Source organism: Filicampus tigris, chromosome 6, assembly GCF_054856515.1.
Source record: "Filicampus tigris isolate MCC_2025a chromosome 6, RoL_Ftig_1.0, whole genome shotgun sequence".
Lineage (NCBI taxonomy): Eukaryota > Metazoa > Chordata > Actinopteri > Syngnathiformes > Syngnathidae > Filicampus > Filicampus tigris.
The window spans coordinates 18,625,284-18,650,808 of NC_141222.1; the positions used below are offsets into that span (position 1 = coordinate 18,625,284).

The 25,525-nt window shown below is 42.2% G+C and overlaps 1 long non-coding RNA gene across 2 annotated transcripts in view; it reads right to left on the reverse strand.

Annotated features, from left to right (window-relative positions):
- Nucleotides 1-24,905, reverse strand: part of LOC147146074 (uncharacterized) — a 70,619-nt gene extending 45,714 nt beyond the window's left edge. For both annotated transcript variants that reach the window (XR_015087218.1, XR_015087219.1), the window contains exon 1: nt 24,801-24,905. This is a non-coding gene — a long non-coding RNA (uncharacterized LOC147146074). The remainder of the gene's footprint in view (nt 1-24,800) is intronic.
- Between the last annotated feature and the right edge of the window lie 620 nt (nt 24,906-25,525).

Consider the following 25,525-nt stretch of genomic DNA (forward strand, 5'->3'; position numbering starts at 1 on the left):
GGATTTTTTCCAGCATTTGTTATTTTAAGGGAGTTCTTACAGTATACGGGCAAGTCCAAATTTAGAGTTGCGTGCATTCAATGTAGTAGTAGTGCAACATGCTCGGCTGCACTTTGGTCTACTTTAAGACATGCATAGTAGTACGTAGTTGTAGTAGTGGTAGAATGAGAAGAAGAAGAGGAGTAAACAAAAGGGAAACAAAAAGGATGAAGAGGATGTAAAGGAAGGACAAAGTAAAGGAGGAAGAGGATGTAAATGAAGGAAAACGGAAAGGTTGAAGAGGTTGTAAAGGAAGGGAAAAGTAAAGAGGAAGCTGGAAAGGAAGGAAATTGTTAAGAAAGAAGAACAAACAGAAAAAGTAAAGTTGGAAGAAGAAAGAAAAAGAAAAGGTTTGCTTTAACTTGTCTCTCTGTGGTGGCAGGTGTCAACTCACTTGATAGCAAGCAGAAGTTTGGCAGAAAACGTAAGCTTTTTTTCCACTCCCAACGAAAAGTTATCGTCAAACTAAATATAACAACAGATAGAACTGCACAATGTATCATAACTCTAACCTGATAAACGGTGTTGACTACTGTATGGCTTTGGAATTGTATTTCGCTCCTGATCGCAAAGTACATTTACCCTCACTGCATCCACACATATTCCAGGAATTCAGTTTGGAGTGTGGCGCTATAATGAGCCCGATGCCTTCTACAGACTCATCACAGGTAGTCAGATGCAAACATCATTAAAGTTTTATGCGGCTCGAAGAAAGACCAGAGTCTTAGAGGAATCCGAGGACAGAACATGGCCTCCAATCGGTCAAATATGCATATAGTTTTCAACTATAGCGGTGTTTTAACGAACACTGAAACAGGAGCATTTGTGTAATTTTTTTTTTTTTTTTGGGGGGGGTGTTACAAAAAATGATTAGAATTGGAAAATCCGTCTTGATTTAAAAGAAAAGCGAGTGCATCGAATCAAACCAAAACGTTCCACTTTAAAATATATCGAGATACATATTGAATGGTCTTTTATTAGAGAGATATCTTTGAAGGAAATGCCATGTTTGTAGTGCTCATACTCGTACTCATTGCATCATACTCTCTCGAACTAAGCCATACCATACCAAATCGAATCCAATCCTACCAAATGAAACAAAATTGAATCGTTGCACCGGCGCAAACAGCCTTTCAAGTCCACGCTGAAAGTCTCCATTTGGTTCAAGCATTAAAAAAAGCAACATCAACACTACTGTTAATGAATTTCTTGAATGTTAAGTTGAGGTCCTATATGTTCTAAAGTCCCAACCAACACTGACACAAGCACCTCAAGCACCAATACTTTGGAGTAAGTTTCCTGTCTTGTGGAATTGTGATTCAAATAAAGAACAATTACCAATGTTTAGTTAACCATTTACCAGTCAATATTGCATAAAACGACACTAAAACGTGTCGCAATTTTGTTTGTAAACGGAAAAAGTGAACCTATAAAACTGTGGTGCTGAATGTGATGCGGTCAAAAATTTGGGTGTACATAACTTTTGTGCCGTTAGGACGGAAAGAGGTTAGACCAGAGTCCACTCCTGATATATATTCATTTATGTTATTATTTATTCATTTGCGATGTTGTAAATATGCAAAGACCTTTGTTTTTTTGGTTATTTGATATTATCCTAACATACTACTACTGTCCTCTTTGTTACAGTATTTCCCAAATACAGGACTAATAACATTGTATTCTATTCAACTCCAAGAAAATTGTCTTTGTCTTGTTTCTAGTGTGTGGGTGGGGGGGTAAACCTCGTGAACGGGACTTTACCGTTTGCTTGCCCATTACTCCGCCTGCCACCTTTGACCTGTGCCGAAGCACTAAATGCTTTTCTTGTCTTAACCAAGCGAAACACGGCTGAACGAATGCGTGTCTTTCCGCTCGGGGGGCATGTAAGAAAAATGGCAAGCGAACAATAGCACTCAGAGCGCTCCCCGAGCACGACGCTCCGACGGCAACGGCGGGGCCCTAAAGTGAACGGCCAACGCTTCTGAGGCATGAAATAATAATAACATCCCTCTTCCGCCTGCCTGCTAAAGAGGTGGGCTGGACAGTGGACCGGGGGCTCTCTATTGTCACTGTCCACTGGAGAGACGCGAGTATCCCCGAGTCGTTGATGGGAAAGACAATAGGGCTGGCCTAAAAAGGCTTCCCATTAAAATTTAACAAGAGACTTTTGTCTCACTGTATGCGACTAAGAGAGTGTGTGTGTGCGTAAAGGAGTCGCTGCCTTTTTTCCCCAGGTGTGTCCCGACCTCTCTCCGTCCGCCGCGCGGCGACCGACCGCTCCTCTCGCAAAATGCTAAGACTGAATTGGATTAACATCACACTCTATGGTATGGCCCGGGGCACTTAACAAACCCAGATGCACTTCAGGGAGGCCACAAAATGATGCGTGTGACTTAACACAGAATTGCCGAGACGGAGCCCGGCTATGACCGCAGCGCGGTGTAATGTGACATCTACTGGAATGGCCATCAGAGAGTGGAAAAGCAGTAAACTCCCAATAAGGAAGTCAAAGATACACAGTCGCACATGTTAAACGTTAGCCCAAAATATTAGGTACAGGCGGTCCTCGGACATTTCAGGGTTATGAAGGGAGCGCAGCCCAAGTCTACATTTCATACAAATATTTACTGTAACTATGACATTTCGAGGTTATGGATGGTGCACAAAGAACTACTATGCGCAGCAGAGTAAGAATACGTGGTCACACAGCAAAAGAGGGCACACCTCAGTTGCCACCGCGCTTACTGGTTTTTATTTGTGGCCTGGAAACCTTTTTCCTTCACATATTTTCTGTAATTATGACATTTCAAGGTTACAAACGTCATGAAACGAAATACTTTGCACAGCAGAGTTTCATGGATGTATGTGTTTATGCAGCACGAGAAGGATACTGCCGTACTTGTGTTTTTTGGATTGTTATATTTATGGCCTAGTAGTGTTTTTTGACAATTATTAGTTCTACTGTAATTACGTCTTTGCTACTGAGTTAGCGTTCCGTCTTTCCATACAATTTTGGGTTACATCCCCACCATTGGAACTGAACTCTGTCGTAAAGTGAGGACCAACATACATATAATTAAAACTTTCACTGAAAAAAAAAGTATAATCCCTCCTGTTGGTGCTCTGATTTCCCATATCTGTCACTGTAGTCGCCACAGTCATTGGCAGGTCGCAATATGTATGAGCTCCTAGCTGCTAACGAACTAAAATATAAGAAATCGTTGCACAGTACTCAGCTAAACTGAAGTTTTGAGCGTTTTTTTTAAGTTGAAAAAAAAAAACAAGATGGGCTGCACGGTGGTCGACTGGTTAGCACGTCCGCCTCACATTTCAGAGGTCGTGGGTTCGAGCCCGGCTCCGGCCTCCCTGTGTGGAGTTTGCATGTTCTCCCCGTCCCTGTGTGGGTTTTGTCCGGGTACTCTGGTTTCCTCCCACATTCCAAAAACATGCATGGTAAGTTGACTGGACTCTCTAAATTGCCTCTAGGTGTGATTGTGAGTGCGGATGTCTGTGTGCCCTGCGATTGGCTGGCAACCAATTCGGGGTGTCCCCCGCCTACTGCCGAAAGACAGCTGGGATGGGCTCCAGCACGCCCCGCGACCCTTGTGAGGATAAGCGGATTGGGTAATGGATGGATGGATGAAAAACAAGATGTCAGATGCCCAAAAAATCCGCAGTACTGTTCTGTACGTGCCTGTGGCATTATGTTGGCATTATGTTGGTTAACTAACTTTTCTATTTATATGACAGTTAAGAAAGTATTTGAATTATTGCCTGTGCAGTTAATCCATTTTCAATTATGCTGGTCCTCATCTGGGTCGCAGGTAACTAGAGTCTATCCTAGCTGACTTTGGGCAAGAGGCCGGCCCAACTGTTCCCTGGACTGGACCGGCCTCCGTCGAAGATTACATAGATGGAAAAAATGGGCTTCCGACTATACTTAGTCCATAATTTTTTTTTAAGGTTCCCATCTTTAGTTTATTGCCTACAAAATGGGCGTCCGTCATAGGCGGATTGACGGACCGGTCCGTCACATAGGCAGAATGCCCAGCTCTGCTGTGTACTGTACCAAAAATAGCATGTTCAAAAACGTGACGCCCGTTTTGGCCGGCTTTAGTCTTCCATAAGTGTGTTTATCAAGTGCAACACAATCCTGGAAACATATGTGACCATTCTCGGTTTACTGACACTGTGGCGAATTACACCCGATTGCGGCCAATTCTGCAACTAACAGACTTGAGCTGGGCTTACAGCTAATGATTTCAAAGTCTCATACTAAAAACCGAAAGTTATAAGGATGTTTTAGAGTTTTACTGGAGTCACAGCGCGCTCCCGTCATTCCGATTGTTTAGGGTAAGGTGATCATCTCAAATGTTTTAGAATCGGCGTTTTGAGTTGACTGGGCACCATTTTCTGTCTGTTGGTTCTGGGTCTGTTAAATCCAGGCTCAACTGTACGTGCCCTGTAATCGTACCGTAAAGTATCCGTCTTCCATTGTCCATTCAGTTACTTTATAAATGAATAATGTTACTGGTGTATATCAGTTATTTGGACACATTTTGATGGCGAAGCATCGATTACCCCTCGATGCCTTGTAATTATTTCAAGGTGCGGTGGATCCTGCACGTATGGATTTCTTTCCAATTAAGGCTGGAATTATTCACAGGGGGCTCCCCCTTGACGGCCCGCAAACAATGACATAACATTGGAAAAACATCTTTGAGCCAATCGATGATAAACAAACAAATGATGTTGGCTCAACGATTAACGGCTCTCTCCTGACCGACACTATCGGGCTCTTAAGGGTGTCGGGGCGGGCGGAGCAAACATGCGTCGGACAGGCCCCGCCGTGTATGGTTTAGAGGCGGTGGGATCGGCAACAGTTCCGCTCCATGTAGACGTGAAGAATAAGCAGGTAGGGAGTAGAAAGAGCAGCGGGGGAACATTGTTCCAAAGGAATGGCTTTATGGAAATGAGGGTTAAAGGGAGCATTGTCCTTCCTGTGATAGGAACCTATAAAGCACTGACGCGTGGCCCCGCCCCCCCCCCCCCCCCCCCCCACCCCTCCAACCATCTGCCCGCCACTCTCCAACAAGAAACCATGTTATATGAGAGGGGGTCACCGTTCACCCTAATCACGGCCGTGACATGACATGCTGTAGGTTGCCCCACAGTGTTAAATATTTATGTCAGCGCCGCTGTAATGCCGTGATGGCTGTCAGGACTTTGACACGGGTGCTCTCTCTTTCTCCATTTCTCTCGCTCTCTTTCCGTTTGCATTCAAATTCAGCAGAAATGGAAAAATGGCAGAAAGGCATGGAAAAAGTTGAAGCTTCATAAATGGGCTGCTTTCATTTTTGCCGTCTTTGCGAAGCCAGGCAAGAAACGAGCACCTGAAAATATGGCTTACAGTTAAAAGTCGACGTGGCAGCGTCAACAGACCAAAGACATCATAAATTGAAATATGCATTCAAAAGTCGTCGCACATACCGTGGTTTATCATGGAATGTATCGCGTAAATAAATCCCCGATATATCGTGAGAATCTTTGATTTCTAGTTATTTTTTATGGATTTTTACAGTAAAGTAAACCCCTTCCAGGTTCACAGTCCTGCTTTTTCTCAATTTTGTAATGTAAATTTGATGACACTATTTTGGTCTCCTGTACAGTATACACTACCACCTCCTCCATCACTGGGGTTATGTTCCAGCCCATTGTTGCAATAAGTGAAATTCGCGATACAAAAATGTAAAACATTTTATGCATGATTTTTAGCATTAACAGCACTTAATTTTTGTTTAAAGGTCTTTCAACACACGTTTACAATCATACAAACACATTTAAACACATCATTTACAAGAGCAATAGAAAACACAAAAATATTGTACAAACAGTGTACCAATCCTTCTGTGTTTACAGTAAATATTTTTTTTCCAAACATCTTTAGGCATGATTGTTGATGTTTATTGTGAGATAAGTATTAATTTGTAAAAAAAAGGGATTTGTTTACTTTAATATACATCGATGGATCGTCACACTGTTACCCCGTGCACTATTATTGTTTGCCATTGCTCTTGCTCTCTCACCCTCAATGCATTATTTGTGTTTAAATACCTTAAAAAAAAAATTGTGTTTCATTTTCAATAAAAACATGCCTATATCATATGTAAATAAGATATTTCTGTATCGCGGATTTCACTTCATGTGGGGTGGGCTGGAACATAACCACGTGATTTAATGAGAGCCGCAGTTGCCAATGCACCTTTCAATCATTTGTTCAACAGCAGGAGGACAGCTCACGCCCAGACACTCGAGACTCGAGTTTCTTCGAACCCTTTTTTTTATACCTTATCTTTATATGGTGGATTTTCCAAGGTATCGGTGCCACGGGCAGGAGTTCCCGGTACCTGTTACTACTCGACTGCCATCTGTTAGCAAGGAGCAACTTTGCCCACGTGAAGCAGTTTAAAAAGACTTCAGAGGTGACAGCGATCACAAGAGACGAGACTCTGCCCCTCGAGCCTGGCTGACTCCCCCATGATAGGTGTCAAAGATATTCTAATGAATGCCAGAGTACATTTCAGGGGGCCATGCTCCGTACAAACCACTGGAGTGGCCCATCTGATGGGGCTGCCATACTCCCCCCGCCTACCAGCACATACACCACTCGTTCCATGTAGGAAGGGGGGGGGTTAGAAAGATTAATCAATGTCAATGTCTTTTCCTTTTTGAAGCCAATAAGGTGCACAGTGTCTGACCATGCCCAACAGAACATCACTTTGTACCGTCGCAAAGCGCCCCCGCTGACCCCCCGAGCAGTCCCACTTGTCAAAGTCAAGGGGGCGTTCGGCGGAGAGACTGGCCTTCCGCATAGCACTGAGCTCCGCCCTGCTTGACCTATTCTCTGATATTTGACCACTCGGTTGCAAGACACTTGCTCTTTGGAGCTGAAATGTCACTGGGGCATCTTGTCAGCTCACAGACACCTCGGCCTGACAAGCGATTTTACTTTGGTGTGCTACAAGGCAGAAAATGCAGGGCCCGTGGCCTTGACGCGCACAAACTGTCATCGGGGCCGAGCAGGGCTAACTTGATGCTGACTAAACTGGCCTGTTGTTGAGACGCAGGGGTTGGTAAAATGCTTGGCTATGACATTACATCGATGGATGTCAAATGAGATCGGATGGGATTTACAAACAAAAGCCAGCGGGGCAAAATAAATGGTAAATACAGCGGAACCTTTACCATTTCAATTTTCATTCATATTTACAAACACATTTTTCCATTCCGCGACTCTCGTGAGAATAAAGCGGTTAAGTTAATGGATGGATGGATGAATTTGAAAATGGAAATAATCCATTCCATGTTCAATTTAAGAATATTTGAAAATACATGTGATAAAATTAATACAACTAATCACCCAGGGATGAGACCAGTGAGGCAAGTCAACATCATGCCTTTCCTTGTTTGAAATAGTCCAAATTGTCATAAAAGCTCAAACAAAATTAATAGCACACTCACCATCAGGAGAGTTACCCTTGGGTGGTCAGTGCCCACCCACGGACACGGTTGACTGTACAGCAAATAAACTACTTATTCAAATAGATTGGTCTATGCTGTGATCGGATCGGTGATCAGTTTATTTTTAACTGGATGATCGGTGATCGGCTCCAAAATCCTGATCGTGAAAAGCCTTGGTTATAGTCCCACCTAACCTATCGGCTTACTGTGTTTTGACCTTTCTGCTTGGTTATTCACCATTATTTTCAGGTAAATGGGGGGAAGAACACTCTCGCGCCGGCTCGCTTTTGACCGGCGGTGGCATCGCAGCATGAAGGAGAAGGATGGGGATTGGAAGTAGCAGTCACATCATATCTGGTTTGTGCAACCTGCTCAAAGTTTGCAACTAAATGCTTGTCTCCAGTGGAGCTGACAGGGAGGAAGTGGGCGCTCAGTGAACCATGGCCGGGCTGCCATGAAATGACAGGAATCATTGGCATACATTTCAAACCGCCCTGCGCTATCCTATTAAAGTGCCACGTCCCCCCCCGCTTTAAAACAGACAAGGAGGAATCCGCGTTGATAGATAGAGACTAAAATGGCTTATTGATTTCCCTCCTTCTTTTTGTTGCCCTTTGTTTGGGAACTTGGAAAAAAAATGTGATCCCACAAACTTAGCTTTATAATACGCTGTGTGTTCAAATAAAAAACTGTATACCAGAGTACTGAAAAGGTGTAAACAATTACTATTGACTGTCCGAGACTGCCCGACAAAAGTTTTAACAAAGGAAATATTTGTAATATTTTTGAATGACTTAAAACATTTTAAAAAGCAGATTTAAACATGTACTATTTTTGTGCGAGCAAATAAAAGTATGGTCGTACAGACTGAACGATAATCAGCATTCATGGATAAAAGTCCAGGAAATGGCTATTAAAAGAATACATTGTGGTATTGTTGAACTCCTAATGCTTATTGCCATTTAACTTGACTGTCTGACAGTACATTCAACCTATTAGGCTAGAGGAAGCGAGAAGACGTAATGGTCCTTTAAGCAGTTTACCGAGCTGTTAGCGTCATTTCATGAGCCATGAAGCAGTTAACAGTCATCGCTAGCATTCTAACAACAGGAGAAATTTTAAAGGAATTTGATTTGGAATTTGAAAGAGTATCCAATTGCGTTATGAGGCTCAGGTTTTAGCTGATAAGTCTTCAGGTAAAAAGGGAACGACGGAAGGGAAACATATGGCATTTAGCAAAATAAAACCTATAGTACTTTGGCCTTGAACTTTGGTTCACGTTACAAAAATCCTGGAAATGATGATAGTTATAGTTTAATAAATTCTGGCCCTTGCATCCTTTGTATTTTCTGTATGAAGCCCTTGGACACCTCTGGTGGTGGTGATTTTGAGCAGATTAGGTTACTTTTACCCAAGATTGGGCTAATTATTTTGACCCATCATATTGGGTTAAAGATTGGATTTGGGTAGGCTGAAGTGCTGAAGATGGTCGTAATTTTGGACAGTTTTGTTTGAAGTTGAAGTAAATTTAATGGAACATTCTTAGAAAGTGTTGGGCGATCAGGGTTCAAATCTCAGTCAGGGCAGACGCCCAAGCCCCGGAAAATGGGTTGGAAGGAAGGGTATCCGGTGTACAAACTGTGCCAAACATATCATGTGAGTAAATTGCTGTGGTGACCCCTGTCAGGAAAAGTTGTTTCTTCTTATAAAATGTTGGTAATAACATTTGTATCATTTTTAACCACACCTGCAGTACACTGAAAACCTGATAACACATTACTTGGTAGCTTTGACTCATCAGTATGGGTAGTTTTTACCCCCTGTTGGACCAAAATCTTGCCCAACGTTCTGGGTCAAATCATCAAGAAATAACCAGCATTGGCTCTGTCCCTTTTGGACCCAGCGCTGGGTAAACTATTCAACCAATTTGGGTTACCCTTGACCCAAGCAGTGTTAAGTGTGTATAGAAACTGGATAGGAAGCTTCTGAACCATTTGACGCAAAATAAAGTATTACAGATGAGTTATACACTATATTCTTAAGTATACAAACATACTTATACATTATACTATAATCGCTTGTTGGGCCAAAACATTGTACCTCCATAATCAGCACTTTTCAGGAGACCCCAAAACGCCACAGTTGTTCAACCATTAATGTGGCATCATTAAAGAGAGCTAGCCATTTTCAACACTTTAGAGTGGTCACTTTGTAAAAATAACACCCAGATGTGTGTAACATGTTATAATATAATATGAATTTATGAAAAAATATTAAAATTTGCCAAATTGTGACTCATGAGGTTTCGGCTCAACGCCAGCGATACAAAATATATCCTTGAGAATATTGAACATCATACCCACTTTGAGTGGTTTGACTATTACTCTCTTTCTCCCCTCAAAGGTGCTCGCAGATATATTGGCCTTGAGCTTCGTACCTGACATGTCATTGACCAACCTAAGCAGAACTTAATGAAAGAGGGCCCCAAATATTCACTGCTAAGCGGCTCCCCGGGGAGGGCCGCGTTGTTGACAATGTCGGGGAGGGTCCATTTATCTTCCTAAAGCTCACGTTCAATCTCCATCATGCTGTCAGATGGAAATGAGACCATCTCTTTTGTATCATTCGCTCCCCCACAAGTGCTACTTAGCACCCCCTTCTCTCCGTATGACAAAAAAGCCTAATTAAAGGGGACTAAATGATAGATGAGAAGCCGGAGTTTGTGGCAGTTTACACACTGGCAGCGCTATAATATTTGCGCCGAGGAAGGCAGTAGATTTCCCCCTGCCCTGGGTGCCTCAACATACTCAACCATCCATAATGTAGGCCTTATGAAACTGATGGGCCAGAACACAGTCTCTATTCTGAAGGGCACAAAGCATTTGACAAGGTTGTTAGTAGGACTTTGTCCGGGCACAGTCTCCGATTTGGCTAATTGCGTGGAATCATCTGTCGCACTGGGCAGAACGGCGCAGGCTGTCCGATCTCAGCCCACGTAATTAAATGCAAATGTCAGAGATTGCTGTGGAGTGAATTAAATGCGTTTTGAATTAAATGTCGGAATCCAAATCCAAGACAATCCCGCTGAACTTGTCTTGGGCCATGCTAAAAATAACGATACTATCTGTTATGTATCTGGCTAATAGAAGAAAAAAACAGATAGTGTGAAGCAAAAGTAGTTTGACTTACTTCATTTTATGTGTCATCTAATTTGGGAGTGTCAAACTTGTTTTCATCATACATGCGCCATAGTTATGGTTGTTCTATGATGGCTGAATAAAAGTGAAATCATCTTGATGTGCAGTGCTTAACGAATGTATAAGAACAGCTGCCACTAAAAGGTTAATGACACAAATAGCCTAAATTAACAGCATTTGTAATGACCAAAATACTTTTTTTAATGTAACGGTTAGGAAACCTGTACAAAGAACATAACAGCAACATAACCCAAAAGATATTAACTGAATTAAAATATAATTACAATTATTCATGAATTTTCAAATGTACTGTTTTAAAAAGCACAGTGTCAATTCTTGATCACAAGGCCAAATTATAGTTATTTACTTGCAATCCTAAAAAGAATGCCTGGAGAGCCAACACAAGTTTTAATATAAAAAAGTTTTCTCGTTTACAATGTGATCAGTCGTTACCTAACTGCCTGACTGACCGACTAAAGAAAGAACTGCAGAGCGTAGTTGAAGATACAACTGACAGAAACAGATGTCAGTAGCCAACTAAATTTCTGTGCAGAGGCAGATTGTGAACGTGAACAATCATAAGTCGCGGGCAGTAGCAACCAAACTAACAAAAGTGCTTTCGCAGTTAATATGAGTATAAAAATGGAGATCATCTTGAAAATGTGTTGTAGGTTAGCTGTCGCAAGTAATTTCGTAGTAATCGTCGTAGTTGTCTCGGAGCCACCACTTAGTCTCCAATGAAGCTACCCACCATGCATGTTTTAGGAATGTGGAAAGCTGAAATTCCAAATCCAGATCCTCACAACTGTGAGGCAGACATGCTAACCACTACCGCACCACGCTGCCCACAGGCCAAATGATATGAAAATCCCACCAAATAAGTGAATGAATAAATTTTGGGTCTCAAAATAATCATTTGGGACAATGAGTGGGCGTTCACCAAGAGGGCATGAATGAGAATAATTGGGTGCGTGTCATGTGTACGAGCGCGCGGGCAGTGCGGGTGGGTGGGGTGCTCTGCGTCTTACCGCTTTAACGGCCCTAGCGGCGCCGCTTTAGGCCCGGTGACAGGGCTCTGTCTCTCAGCCACACTTGACTGGGTCTCGCTGACACTCAACTGTCAAGCGGTCGAGAGGCTTGCAGCGCCGCCCTCGCATGCTCTACAGCTTCACCCAATTAACTTGCTTTCACTTGACATCGTGGCAAAGAGCTTCATAATAGGTGGTCAAGGAGCGGCGTGTCTGCTTTTTTTTTCGGCCCTCTGGCTTGACGACCCGCCGCATACACAGCCGAGCGTAGCGTCCGACGCCCCTCCTTCCTTCCCTCCCTCCTCCCTCAATGCTTTTGTGCCTCTGCGGTTCTAGCAGGCCTCTCTTGGTTGATTCTGTCTGCTCACAGCACTGTGACAGCAGGGGAGCATTGATCCAGGAGAGGACTATGAAAAGGTTTCGCCTGGTGTCCCGCGTATAGTACACACTGGTCTTGGAACGGCAAAACGACACGTGCGGACTTGCACGTTTGTGTGGATTTACGCTCGGGTGGACTCTTGCGTGAGTTTGTTCAATCGTCGCCGTGCGTGCTTGACAGAGGCGGGGGACTTCGGTCACATGACTTGACTCGAGGCAGGCTTAAGTTGTCGTTTTTTAGAACTTGGGACTTGCTTGGCTAAAGCTTCGGAATGACTCGACTTTGACTTGAACTACAAGGGCCCTATTTTTGTCCTCAGCGCAAGTGTAGCGCAAAGCACAGTCCAACTGCGCGCATGGGTGGAATTTTCTTTCTTTTGGTATTTTGGTAGCCACGCAAAGTTACAAAACGGGTGTTTGCGCCATTGTGGGGGTGAAAGCAGCCGACTTGCTTCCCGTCCTCCTCTCATTCCCTTTAAATTCAGCGCAGGAGGGGCGCACGATCTACGCCACGGAAGCGTAAACCGACTGACAATACTCTAGAAAGATGAGAATTTGTTCAATCGATTCATTTCTACAATGAAGGAAGGCAAAGGAGTGGGGGGCGGGGGGTTGTATGTGTGTCATTGTATGACCTGAATTATGACTTACTTAACCAGCGTTCCCCCACTACTCTCTCAAACACTGCCAGGAATAGTTAAAAGTGTTTGACACCCAAAAACTCAAAAACTTTCTTATCGAAGCCACAAGACAGTGCCGAAGCAATATGTTTATAATAGACATGGCTTTGGCCAGAGCACAAAACAGCGATCTGTAAGTTTTACAAATAACAAACAACAACAAATAACTGAGGATAGGTTCCTCGTCCCCCCCAAAAAAGTCTATGAATGCCAAACCACGAATATGCAAGGCTTCAAATTAATCCTCAACTCAACCTGTTTGAAATTTAGACAGTGGCCTCCTCGACTTGACTTGATTGACTTTTGCTACGATAACTTTGGACTTGAAGGTTAAGACTCTAGGCTAATTATGACTTCAATATGTGACTTACTAGCACCTCTGATATCCAGGAGCCTGTTTGTGACTATAAGAAGTGTGGCTATTCCCAGCTCTCCATCAGACATGCAGTCGGTTGGGCAAAGGACTTGGAGGAAGGAAGGAAAGCGATTTGACCCCCGACAGCGCGTTTGGGGAAGAGGGTCTTGAAGCATGTCAGCTCCACTCAGGCTCCACTTCCCCTCTGTGTCCTTCCTATTTTTTCCCCAGTGCCGGGCCTAAACTTTGAAAACATCCACCTTAATAGGACCCAGTCAGCGAGAGCTACTCTTACCGTCCGTCAAACTGTGATCCGTGGTGTCAGGCCCGGGCCCGACTTTGACAGAATGTCTCCAAACGAACAGCGCAGCAGTGTTTTCCCTGCCCGGCACTCAGTTCCTCGCCATGTAGTCCTCTGGCTGCTTGGCATCTCCATCGCACTTCACCTCCTCTCCCTTTGCTCTGCTGCTTGATTTCACTTTGTGAAGCGCCTTTTTACATCGGACTGACAGATGCTCACAAGATGGCCAAATAGTTTATTTCCTAATTGAAACTCTTCTGGTATGTTGCAGGTCATATTGACATGGGGAATATACCTTTTTTGCTTACATTATTAAAATGACACATACACACACGTGTGTATATATATATATATATATATATATATATATATATATATATATACACTGTATACATATATAATATATATTATATATATATATATATATATACTCTGTATACATATATATAATATATATATAATATATATATTACATATTATATATATATTATATATATATTATATATTATATATATATTATATATTATATATATATTATATATATATAATATATATATTATATATATATATAATATATATATTATAGATATATTATATATATATATATATATATTATATATATATATTATATATATATATACTGTAAACTGTGGGTTGAATAAAGTTAGAAAATTCAGACATAATATATTAATAAAAAAAAAACATTTTGTAAATGTGGATCACATTTATTCCCTCAACATTTTTTCCCTTATTAGGCCTATTTATGTGTACTAAAATCTGAAGTCAAAACCTACCAGAAGTTTGCCAGAAACCTCGCCGTTAACAAACAACCCGCACGTCCTGAGTGTATTTCCAAATTACACACAGTGCTACAGAATACACATTCCTGCTGTTTTGTTTGCCTGCAAGTGTTTTGACCCAAAAGAATTGCCTCGCATCCCTCCCAAACTCCATCTCGCAAATGCAAAGAAAATAAACATCAGTTTCCAAAATTCCCACTGCCCAACAATCCCAATCCGTCCCTTCTTCTTTACTCTGCCGGAAATAATACAACTCATGGCTGCAAGGTCCAAATCCGAACAGCATTGATTGAGGATATTGACCATTCGGCTGGATACAATTTGCCATGTTATTGCACGGGATGCTGGCACCATATCGTTGCCTCCTACTAAATTAGACATTCTCCAGTGATTCCAATAACAAACAGCCCAGGATGTAGTCTACCATTCGCCCAAAGTCAGCTGAGAAAGGCAACAGAGACCAGGACAAGCTGTATAGAAAGTGCATGCATGGGTTATTGCTCACAATGACATTGCATGAGATGTCATGTAACCAGAATAAAAAAGAACTTTCGACAAGAGAAACATTCATGAAAAAAGACACATTTTTATGAAAAACTCTTAATCATTGTGATAAAATAGTAATTTACAAGAAACCTAATTTTACTAGAAAGAAGCAGACATTTTACAAGATCAAAATCAGAATATTACGTGAAAAAGGTTGGATTTTACGAGAAAAAACATCAGAATGAATGAAAACATTTGCAACTTTACGACAAAAAAAACATAATTTGGGCGGGCAAGAATAAATTCGGAATACTAATATATAAACTTGTAGTATTGTGAGCAAAAAAAAGAAATGTATTAAATTATGAATAATTTTATGAAAAAATATATAAAGAATAATATTTATTCAACAACCACTGTCGTATTTTTACAGGAATAAAAATAACATTTTTTTAATAGACACTAATTTGATAAAACCTTTTCATTTTAAGGCAAATTTTTACAAGAATAAAGTTGCAATATTATGACAAAAACATGTCATTTAAAAGAATAAAGACCTGAAAGTTTTATGTGGAGAAAAGGTATCGTTGTAAAAGAATACAATTGCAGTTTTAGGAGTTCTAAAATTCAGAGGGAAAAAAACCAAGTTACCGTTGAAAAAGTTTCCCAAACAGAGTTTTGGTCGTCATCATTAGGAACCATTAAATGTGATCAAAACAATTTCTTGGCTATTTCTTCTCAGCCATCAACATTACAACATCCACTTTTGTCTTGTACACTGCGTTCCACATTTTACATTAATATCAGGATAAGCGATCCATTCTCAGGAGTGCCATTAGAATCAGAAAAGTATTTAGCTCCAAAGAAAAAGCCTTTGAAATGAGTCCTTCACTTTATTTGCACAAGGGGCAACATAACTAAGAGACAGACTCATTCCACACTTGAAGCGAGCGAGCTGCAACAGGACAAGGCAAGATGATTTCCTGAATGCTGTCTGAGCCTTATTATTTTTCTGTAAAATACAAATCGATTGCGTTTTAGCCAGACACGGAAAGCAATTAGCCAAGAGCGTGAGTAAGACAGCAAGACATATGGGTGTGTAAACGGGACGAGGGCAGGCAATATTTTAATGGCTGCCGGTGTCGCCACTTAATATCCTCACGGTGACAAAATGCTGAACCAGAGAAACCCGAGCGGACTTTCATAAAATCCCCCCTGGTCGCGCCTAATATATCTCCAGGATATTCCATGAGCAGAAGGTATAAATCTAGCTTTTTTTCCTTTCCAAGTCCCCCTCATGCACATTCAAAAAAGCAAGACGCCGGTCCCCACGGACTCGGGACCGCATTCGGAATACATACTTCACTCTAAACTGGACGGCCCGTGTTGACATTGTAATAGCATAGTTCAGGCTCTCCCTAAACTCGGCTGCTGTACCGCAATGTTAAATTGCTGCTCGGAGTCATGTCTGCTTTCTTACAGCACAGAGCACACCACATGACTTGACCGGACTAAGTTTCGTCATTATCATATTGATTGGAATGTTGAACTTAGAACTTGGACAACGTTCAAGTTCCATTTCCAACTGATTCAGAATCGGTTGGCTTTGTTCATTTAGGGAGACGAAAACACCTGGCCCATATATACGTACAGAAATAATGTGTCCCTACACATTACGCCAATGGCTGATCGTCGACATTTTATATCATGTTAATTGGCGAAAACAAATTCAGTCCCAGTAGACTATTTTACGCCTGAAGCCGGAGCTCACAACAATTGCATTCGTCGTAATAGCGGGATGGTGAGTCAGACTTTGAATCGTTTGTTATATGTTGGTCAAGAAATACGTCTAAGTGAGTCGGCCACGTGTAGCGCAACATGCAAGCATGGCTGCTAAACAGCACTGATCAACAACAGCAGGCACACTCGCTTTTCTAATGATGTACGGGCTCCAAACCAAAGTTACTAGAGTGAACGACAACAAAAATTGAAAAAAAATATTTTCGTGAACGAAATAAAATAAAAACGAAAATCCTTTAAATAAATCTAATAAAACTAACAAACTACACCTTACGTTTACGAAACTAACAAAAAATAACTATAATCATAGCGAAAATGTCATTAATTTTCATCTTTGTCAATTAATGCCATACATGAGCTTTCACTGTTCCTCTTCAACATATCTTGATACATTCTGTACATTCGGAGCGACACATGAAGGAAGGTCGAACAGTAGTTTTGAGGATTGTAGTTTACAAAGAAAATGTTTGACTTGACTTCTACTTTGAGAGCTTTTCAAGTTAAGATTTTCTTACTCTGTAATGCAAGTCACAATCATACACACCTCTCATGGAGTGCGATACAATTCAAGGGCTGTTCGACTTAATTCTATATGGTGCGGCTCAGTAAATATGGCATTTCCTTCAAAGATACTATATATCCCTCCAATAAAAGACCATTCGATAAGTATTTCGATATACGCTGAAGTGGAACAGTTCGGTTGCATTCAGTCGATGCGCTAGCATTTTTTAAATCAAAACCGATTTTCTAATTAACTCATTCACTGCCATGCATTTTCAGACTCTCTTTTACCCTAATGTTTGAAAAAATATTTAAATAAGGTCATGGGATTGAATGGCTAGACTCTGAAAAGATGTGTAAATTCGTCAATGGCAGTGAATGAGTTAAAATCTTTTTTTTTTGTTACACCCCCAATGCTTATGCTTGAACATCAGACCATTTTTATGAATTCCCATACCACAGAAAGTTGCCAAACTGTAATATTCACCAAATTCCCAAATTTAAATTTTTACTCTACACACAAGTCACACAAACTTCACCCTCAAAGTGAAAAAAAAAAAAAGTATAAATCTAAATGAGGTAAACGGATGTGGTGCGAGGTCTCGGTAGTCGCGAACACATTCCCGGCCACCAAAGTCGGGGGACGCAGCAGGCGAGCAAGAATGCGAGACTCCAAAGTGCCAGCTGGCTGCACAATGCTCAACAACTCAAGTGTCCAGTTTGGATTACTGTTGCCTGTTTTTCCACGCCAAAAGTAACATTTTTCACACCAAAAACTACATATGTGCCAGAGATGCAAAAAGGGAAAGCATATCAACAGTCATCCATCTTTGTTAGTTTGTTTATCTGGACAAACGAATCGTCGGAGTGGTCAGTGAGCAATGAGTCAGAGTTGTGCGTCTCGGGGTGATGACATCATGACACGGCGAGTGGGAGGTAATGGCAGAACAAGAATAAATCATCCCATCAACCTCTGCCTATGCTACACACGCAGCCTCATTGATCTTTCTTGCTTCTGACAGCTACATTGGAATAATAACGACAAAAAGAGAGATAACGCTGATTATGCACACATTAACACTGCAAGTGGAAGACTTTCCTCGGCTCAAAGATACACAAATAAGGCAAAGCGATCGCAGATGTGCGCACACAAATGGGACATTTTAGGGATACTTGGGGCTGCATGCACAATTGTGCGTTCAATAGAAGGACACTTAAGGGCCATAGAAGCAGAAAAGACGGAAGAATTCTGAACGAAAAGTTAACGAGAATTAAATCGCAATGATCGTATTTGTCTTCCACAAATATTACATGTAGGAAAAAATTGAACTAATACTCAACTAATAAAAAAAAACTAAAATGAAGCATGCATTTTCTAAAAAATAAAAATAATAAAAAACAAACCGCTCTGAAAAAATAATGTAAAATCCAAGGGATGCAATTGTGGTGGGGGGAGTGAAGTAAGGCTACATTCATATCTTACTAGCAGCTTGAACATTGCAGACCGCACCTTTATGCTAGCAGACTTTACAAATGCAAAGATATGTGCTTGTTTCAAACACACAACGCATACAGTAAATCTTTGTTTTGTCTGTAAACTTCAAAATGGGAGTTGCAGTTAACAGCTTGAAGTCTCATTTTTTGAGGAATTGTTCATCTGCCAAACTGTTGCTTATTGTCAAGTTGAGTTCGCTGCCACCCCATCTAGTGCTCAAATTTTTGTTAGCAAGTCCAAGCAGTTGAGAAAAATGTCGAGGTGCCACTGTAATTTCATGATTTAGTTCTGGTATTACTATTTTTGGGGGGCCACTTTGTAGTGCATGCACTTGCAAGATGAAACTCTAAAACTGCCTTCATTGTCTGGCTTTTTCTACTCCGGAGGCTTGAAACCAATTTACACACCGACTTCATCCACATCCCCCCATGATGTTTAAATTAAAGTCGGATGAGGAGGAGGAGGAGGGGGTAGTTAAAAAAAAAAAAAAAAAAGCTTTCCTGAACATGGTAGAAAATTATTTTCTCTGGACAGTTTTAAGAGTCGACATCCTGTGCTGGAGTTCTCTAATCATCACCAGCACAATTTACAATCAGAACACACAGCGAGCCAGTTCAGACCAGCTCATCTGTTGACTTTGGCCCCCGCCGAGCCTCGCGTCCTGCACCGTGTGTGTGCGTGTATTCCGTTGCCATTTGAGACTTGGGTGACTCGGCAGCGAGCCCTGACAAGGGTGGAGTGAACCTCGGCGGTGCCGGGGTGACCGCACGCATGCACATGTGCGCGCTAACCACATGGAATCGCACTGGAGCGCACATGCAAGTACGATTGGGAGCGTTTGATAAACACAGATATGCACGCCACTAGACGACCATGACACACACACACCGGAATGATTTATGGCAAGAATCTATGTAATGCCAAACACACATGATGCTACATTTGCATTCAGCGTGGCCTGGGCTAGCTGACGTGCAATGTGAGTGTGTGTCACACTCAGGATGATCTCCCACCCACAGCTGCCTTGGCCGGCCTCCACCTCGCCACTGCTGCTGCTACTTTGCCGCAGGGCTGAACACACTTGTGTGTGTGTGCGTCTGCCCCCTCATGGCCCCAGACTGTCCCGACCAATGTGCTTCTGATTAGGTGGCTTAATTACAGCTGTAAAAACAATGTTGATATAAGCCTCAAAATTGCAGTGTGTCAGATACTATTAGCCAGCCTTGGGTTCCCGCCAGTGCTATCCAACCCCTCCACTATACTCGCCCCCCCCCCCCCCTTCCCACTCATGTCCCCCGCATACTTTTCCTCACCCTTATGATTTTTTTTCCCCCTTCTCCACTCTCTCACTCTGTGTTTTATTCCACTCTTTCGTGACACAAGCTACACCACAGACGCGCTCCTAGCGGCCAAGTAAACCGCAAATAAACAGCACCGGCGTACTGCTCGACCCAAAGCCGACAAGGTGAAGTATTGGCGAGCAATGAGGAATGCAGTGGAACCCCGGAAAAATGTCCCTGAAGAGGTATAATTCCAATTTAGGGAAAAACATGGCTCTAAAGTCACCTAAAACTTTACTTGAGCTTAGTTCAGCAAGAAAGGATCAAAGGATGAAGTCTCAAAGTTTTGCTTTGGCTTTCTATGTCAAAACTGCTAACAAGATATGAATGTGACCTCAGTTCACTAATTGAGGTCAAGTATCTCACCAAAGCCACACCCCTCACCAACGTGCACTGTAAACACGCCAACGTTAGCCGTGGCTGCTTCCTTGTTAGCATGACTTATTTGTAGTGGTGCATTACTATAACACTTGATGTTAAAATCAAAACTTAGCTATATAAAGTTATTCCAAAAGGTACTTTTTTCCCACTTGAATCACAAAAGTGAAAGCAAAATGCCTTCGCATGAAACATTTGTCATTAAAGTTTGTTTTTAATAAGAGTTATTTTGACACGCAAAAAAAAAAAACCTTGCTTCTACAGCAGTGCTTCTCAATCATTTTCTGTTACGCCCAATTAGGAATAAGAAAACATTTGGTGCCTCCACAACTCTCTGCCACGACTATAAATAGTATCATTTGTCGATAAAATTGTTTTAAGAAAACCTCACCTTTAACATTGTATCCTTAACATTAAAGAAAACAAAAAAAGAAATATAGATTAACCATCAACAAAGAATACTATAACTTTATTAACATTGCTATTTAGTACGTACGAGAAAGCATTTAAAGTTTGCCAATTTGCCTAAAATTTAAAAAATGTCAAAAAAAAAAAAAAAAATGAAAGCACCACTGCCACCTACTGTCATGGATGTGCAATTACACTTTATTCAAGTACGGGGTTGAAAAAAGAAGTTTGTTCACACATACAACCTACTATTTGAGAAGGACTACAGTCAAAGGATTCAAGACGGTAAAGGTCTTATTCTAGAACAGATGATTTCTAAAAAATATAATTTTGAAATCCGAACAAAACAGATTGACCACCATTCTAAAACGGAATATGTTTGACTATCGACATTCCACTGAATGTGAGCAAAATAAAGAATTCACTTTTGCCGATTAAGTGAGAATCACACCTCATTTGTTTGATGGAGTCGCTGGCGTGGGGTGCTTGACCTTTTTTTAGTGGGTTGTGGTTGTGCAAAATAAACGCTCAAGGCTCTGAGGCCGAGTAAGAGGAGAAATGGGAGGCCTTCCAAGAAAGACGGGGGGTGAGGGGATTGAGGGGTAGGGTTCTGGCAGTCTGGGACAGGACACAGGGCTGCTCTCGCCGGTGACAGTGACTGAGGAGTACAAAGTGTTCCAGAAGTCTGGTCCAGGGAAAACTTGGTTACAACGTCGAGTGGCGGGGAAGGAAGAAAAGCAAAGTCGAAAACCTCAAGAATTCAAATCCTGGGTGGTCCCATCTCCGGACTGGTGCCCGCTTTTTCTTTTTTCCCCGTTTACGTCCATCTTTGAGGCAGCTTCAGCCTCCAGGTGCAGAGAATGAACACTGGAAATTCAGCAGGCTGACTTGTAGCTAATCAGCTGCGGCGGCGCAGACACCAAAAAGCCATCGGCGTAGAATTTGACAACACGGCAGCGGAGCGCAGTGAGCGACATGCCAAGGGCGTTTTTCCAAAGCCTTCAGGCCTTCATGGTGGCCTGCCTCAGCCTTGTGGCCTCCGTCTGCAGCTGGCACTTCAAGGTTTTCACGAATAAATGCCCTAAAAAAAAAAAAATCACAGCACGCGTGGGACGGGGCGGCGAAGGAATGCACGCCAGCAAGCAAACGACCCGGGGCCTAGTATTGATTCTTGCGGACCGGGCAGGGTGTGTCTCTGCACTTCCCAGCCTTGAGAGGCCGCCGTGTCACTAAAGGTGCAGGCAATAGCGTATGCCATTTTTTGAATAATTAATGAGCGATTTTCTAAGTGATCAGTGTCCTCGGCAAAGACAATGCATTCTCTCGCTCCCCGGTGGAGAGAGAGCGCTCGGCCTGTTTTTGTCCCGATGCCTTTAGGAGCAAAAGGTAAAAGCCTTAATGCACTGAGGCCACTGGAAGTGCTGCTTCTGAAGGACTCCCCCTGGAATCAGCTGGGATGGTGGTCTCCTTTGGACGGGGCCCATCAGAGTGGCCTTCCAGTAAAGGGAGTGTGAGAGAGACAAAGTAGCAGGAAGACGGGGAGTCGTGCGCATGCATTTAGACACGCGAGTGGTGCGCGTGTCGTAAAAACGTATACTAAGTGTAAAGTTTGTTTAGCACATAAAAAGTACTTGCGCTCACGTTCCAGAATGTTTTCATAAGTGCCCGTCAGTGAGAGTGTTTGTGCTGGAATGATTTCTAAACAGGAAAGCAGTCCAGTTAATGGCATTGCCACACCTTTCCCCTCATGCAGGACCGTCGACCGACCTGAAGAGCTTTGATGATGTCTGGCCCCGCACACACTAATGTCCCACCAGAGGTTTATGCGCTGAAGTTCCAGGTAGAACACTCCCAAATAGGATTACAGTACAACCAAATAAAAGGGGACACACTGTATTATGCACAGTATAAAACCTGGTGAATTAGTGCAATTCAAATGGTTTGAGGAAACCGATTGCATTGATTCATTTAAGTTTAATATAGTAACTCAAACTGCCCAAGTAGCCTACTAAAAGAATATTTGATTTGACTACAAGTAAATCCGCTAAATCAAGTGAATTGGGAGTCACAAAATGGGGAACTCAACCCAAACATTTTTTTCAAGAATATGTTCTATGCAGGCTCACTCGTTGAACCAAATTATTCTGATGAATATCCATCCGTTTTTAGCTATCTCAGGGGGCGGCCATTTTGTCACTTCTGCCAACTGAAAACGGCATCACAGTTGCTAGGGCTCAGTTGACTTTTTCATGGCTTGTCCAAAAACAGTTGTGTCTGTCTGTGGAGTGCATGTTCAGCCGTCAAGTGTGAAATGGCACAACAAAGTAAAACTTTTGGGTTACTTATTTCAGAAATTGCGTCTGTGAGGGAGTCATTCCCGAAGTTTACCTAATTCTGGTGCAACGGTGCAGCTAATTTACATATTACCGCACCCATACCAGGTTTCTCCGCTCATGATTTGACTGCTCAGCTGGACAGGAACACAATCATCTACTTTTTTTTTTCTATAGCACTTAACCTCATTAGGTCTACTGACTTTGAGAGTCATCAATCGCAGGGCACGTGTATAAATACATTCACATTCCCATTCACACTTTGGACAATTCAAAGTCTTTGATTTTGAAGCACTGTCATGTCAAAGCCAAAAGATAAGCAGAGCAAGTTTTAGCACAAATTACTGTTAGGTTACAGCGTTGTCAACCGTGGCTACTGATAAGGGGCACATTGTGTTCATTATTGATCAAGACTGAAAAAACTGAATGTGTTTAGTGAAAAACAACACATTGCCAATTTATTGGATGCAATGAAAAAAATTGGGAATCGGGATCCTGTTGGGATTGAGGGACCTGTTTAGTGGCGTTCCTCTATTTCCACCAGGGCAACTAAAAGTGTGTGTCAAAATGCAGCGAGATGATTTCAATATCAAAGGCGCATGTTTGCTTAATTTCCATTAAACAGGCAAGGTTGGAAGCAAGTTTGGAGCTGAGCGGGGGTTCTCGTCCCGACCAGTCAAGGCGCATTACTGCTGCGAAAATCATAATTAGGGAAAAATGTGCAAGTTGTCAAAAATATTGTAACGTCTTTTTATCCCATCGCAGACGCCTCTCGTTTTTAGCATGTTGCGACAATTAACTGAAATAGGATTTCATACCTTCTAATGAAAGGGGTTTCTTTCAGAGGTTTTCAGGAGAACACCTTGCAGCACAAAGTGTCAACACTGCTGCCTGAAGATGGCAAAACTGCTTATTTTCGCATTCAGCCACATCAAGCAGGATTTTTTATTATTATTATTCCCTCCTTTCTGCGGCTCTTTGGCTGTTTATCTTGCATATTCATGGGTCGGGTGATTTTTGAGAACCTGTCACTGAGCTTTTTTGCAAAGCTGTGGTATGGTTACAGAGGTAAAAAAACAAAACAAAAACACTCTATCGGACTTCACAGTGTCCGGGCATTTAAACTGACAGTCAGTGGAGGCGGGTATACAGCAAATGAACTGGACATGATAAAGCTCTGATGGGTGGCGGGGTCACCTTCTGTCATTGCATATACACATCAAAAGGCTACCATTAAAATACATACAAACACTTTGAAATCCAGAAAAATCCCAGTCTCGTATTTGACCCGCCGCTCCACCTCAGCTGCAAGGGGGTGAGGGGCTCTAGTAACTATAGATTTGTGACTTAAACTTGGCTAGTTCTGAGGTCAATATCATTGTGGGATGCATGAGGATTGTTCCCCGCATCCTAAGGCAGCTCTGACCATTAAGTGAGAAGAATTAATAAAGGCGAGTGTTTTATCTCTTGTGAACATTTTTCTGCACAATGTCCTCTCCCCTTAACCGCTCGAGACAGACAGCCGTCCTTACACTCAGGTTATGCTAACATGACTGGCTACCACCATGTAAAAACAGTAATAGTCGCTTTTAAAAAGCTGACCGTAAAACAACATAGTCCAAACGATCCACATAGACCTTTGAAAATGACTGAAAGTTCTGTCACAAACAAGGCATGTGGAAGAATCAAAGTTGTATAGACCTAAAGTACCTTAAAAAAAATCAAGGGTCAAAGTAACAAAGAAACTTAAGGGAACTCACCACAACAGACATGGAAGGGAAACATGACGTGATAGAACACTATGATCAGAGAAAGAGGGAACGGGACACAAACAAATTGATGAGACAACTAGGCACACCTGGACAAGACACAGGTGGCTGGAGGAAGCTGATTGTTTGACACAAGGAACAGGGATGACGAGAGCAGGTGTGAATCAAAACCTAACGAGCAGACAAGACATGAACATGGGACTCCGGAAAATTAAAAAAAGACATTAAATGAAAAGCATAAATGTGATTAGCACTTAGTCCACTTCACGCTTTAAACGGCCTTGTGGAGGAGTAAAGTCATCTCACTGACTGGTCGACCAATTGGCTCAACCCCTAATGTGTGCCTTGCTTTAGGCGGGAGTTTTTCACTTGCCTTCCATCGATAGAATTATCTTTCTGATACTAGCATGGGAACTACAACCCTGAACATGTTTCATATCGAAAGTGTCTTTTTTTTCTGTGTAGGCATGATAAAAATACAGTTGAATCAACAAGGGGCACGCACGCCAAAGGTCTGGTTAAATTTAAAGCACCCTCTTACGACAGTCCACGTGCATATATTTGCTCTCCACTTGAACGTAGGATTGTATAAGTAGGGTGATTTAGCAACACGCACCCTCCTTCACCGCCTCCCACGCAGCTCCATCCCCTCCCCAATCTCCTTTGGCCTATCCCGGTTGCAAGCATCCTCCGCTCAGTCCCTACGGTCTCTCCTG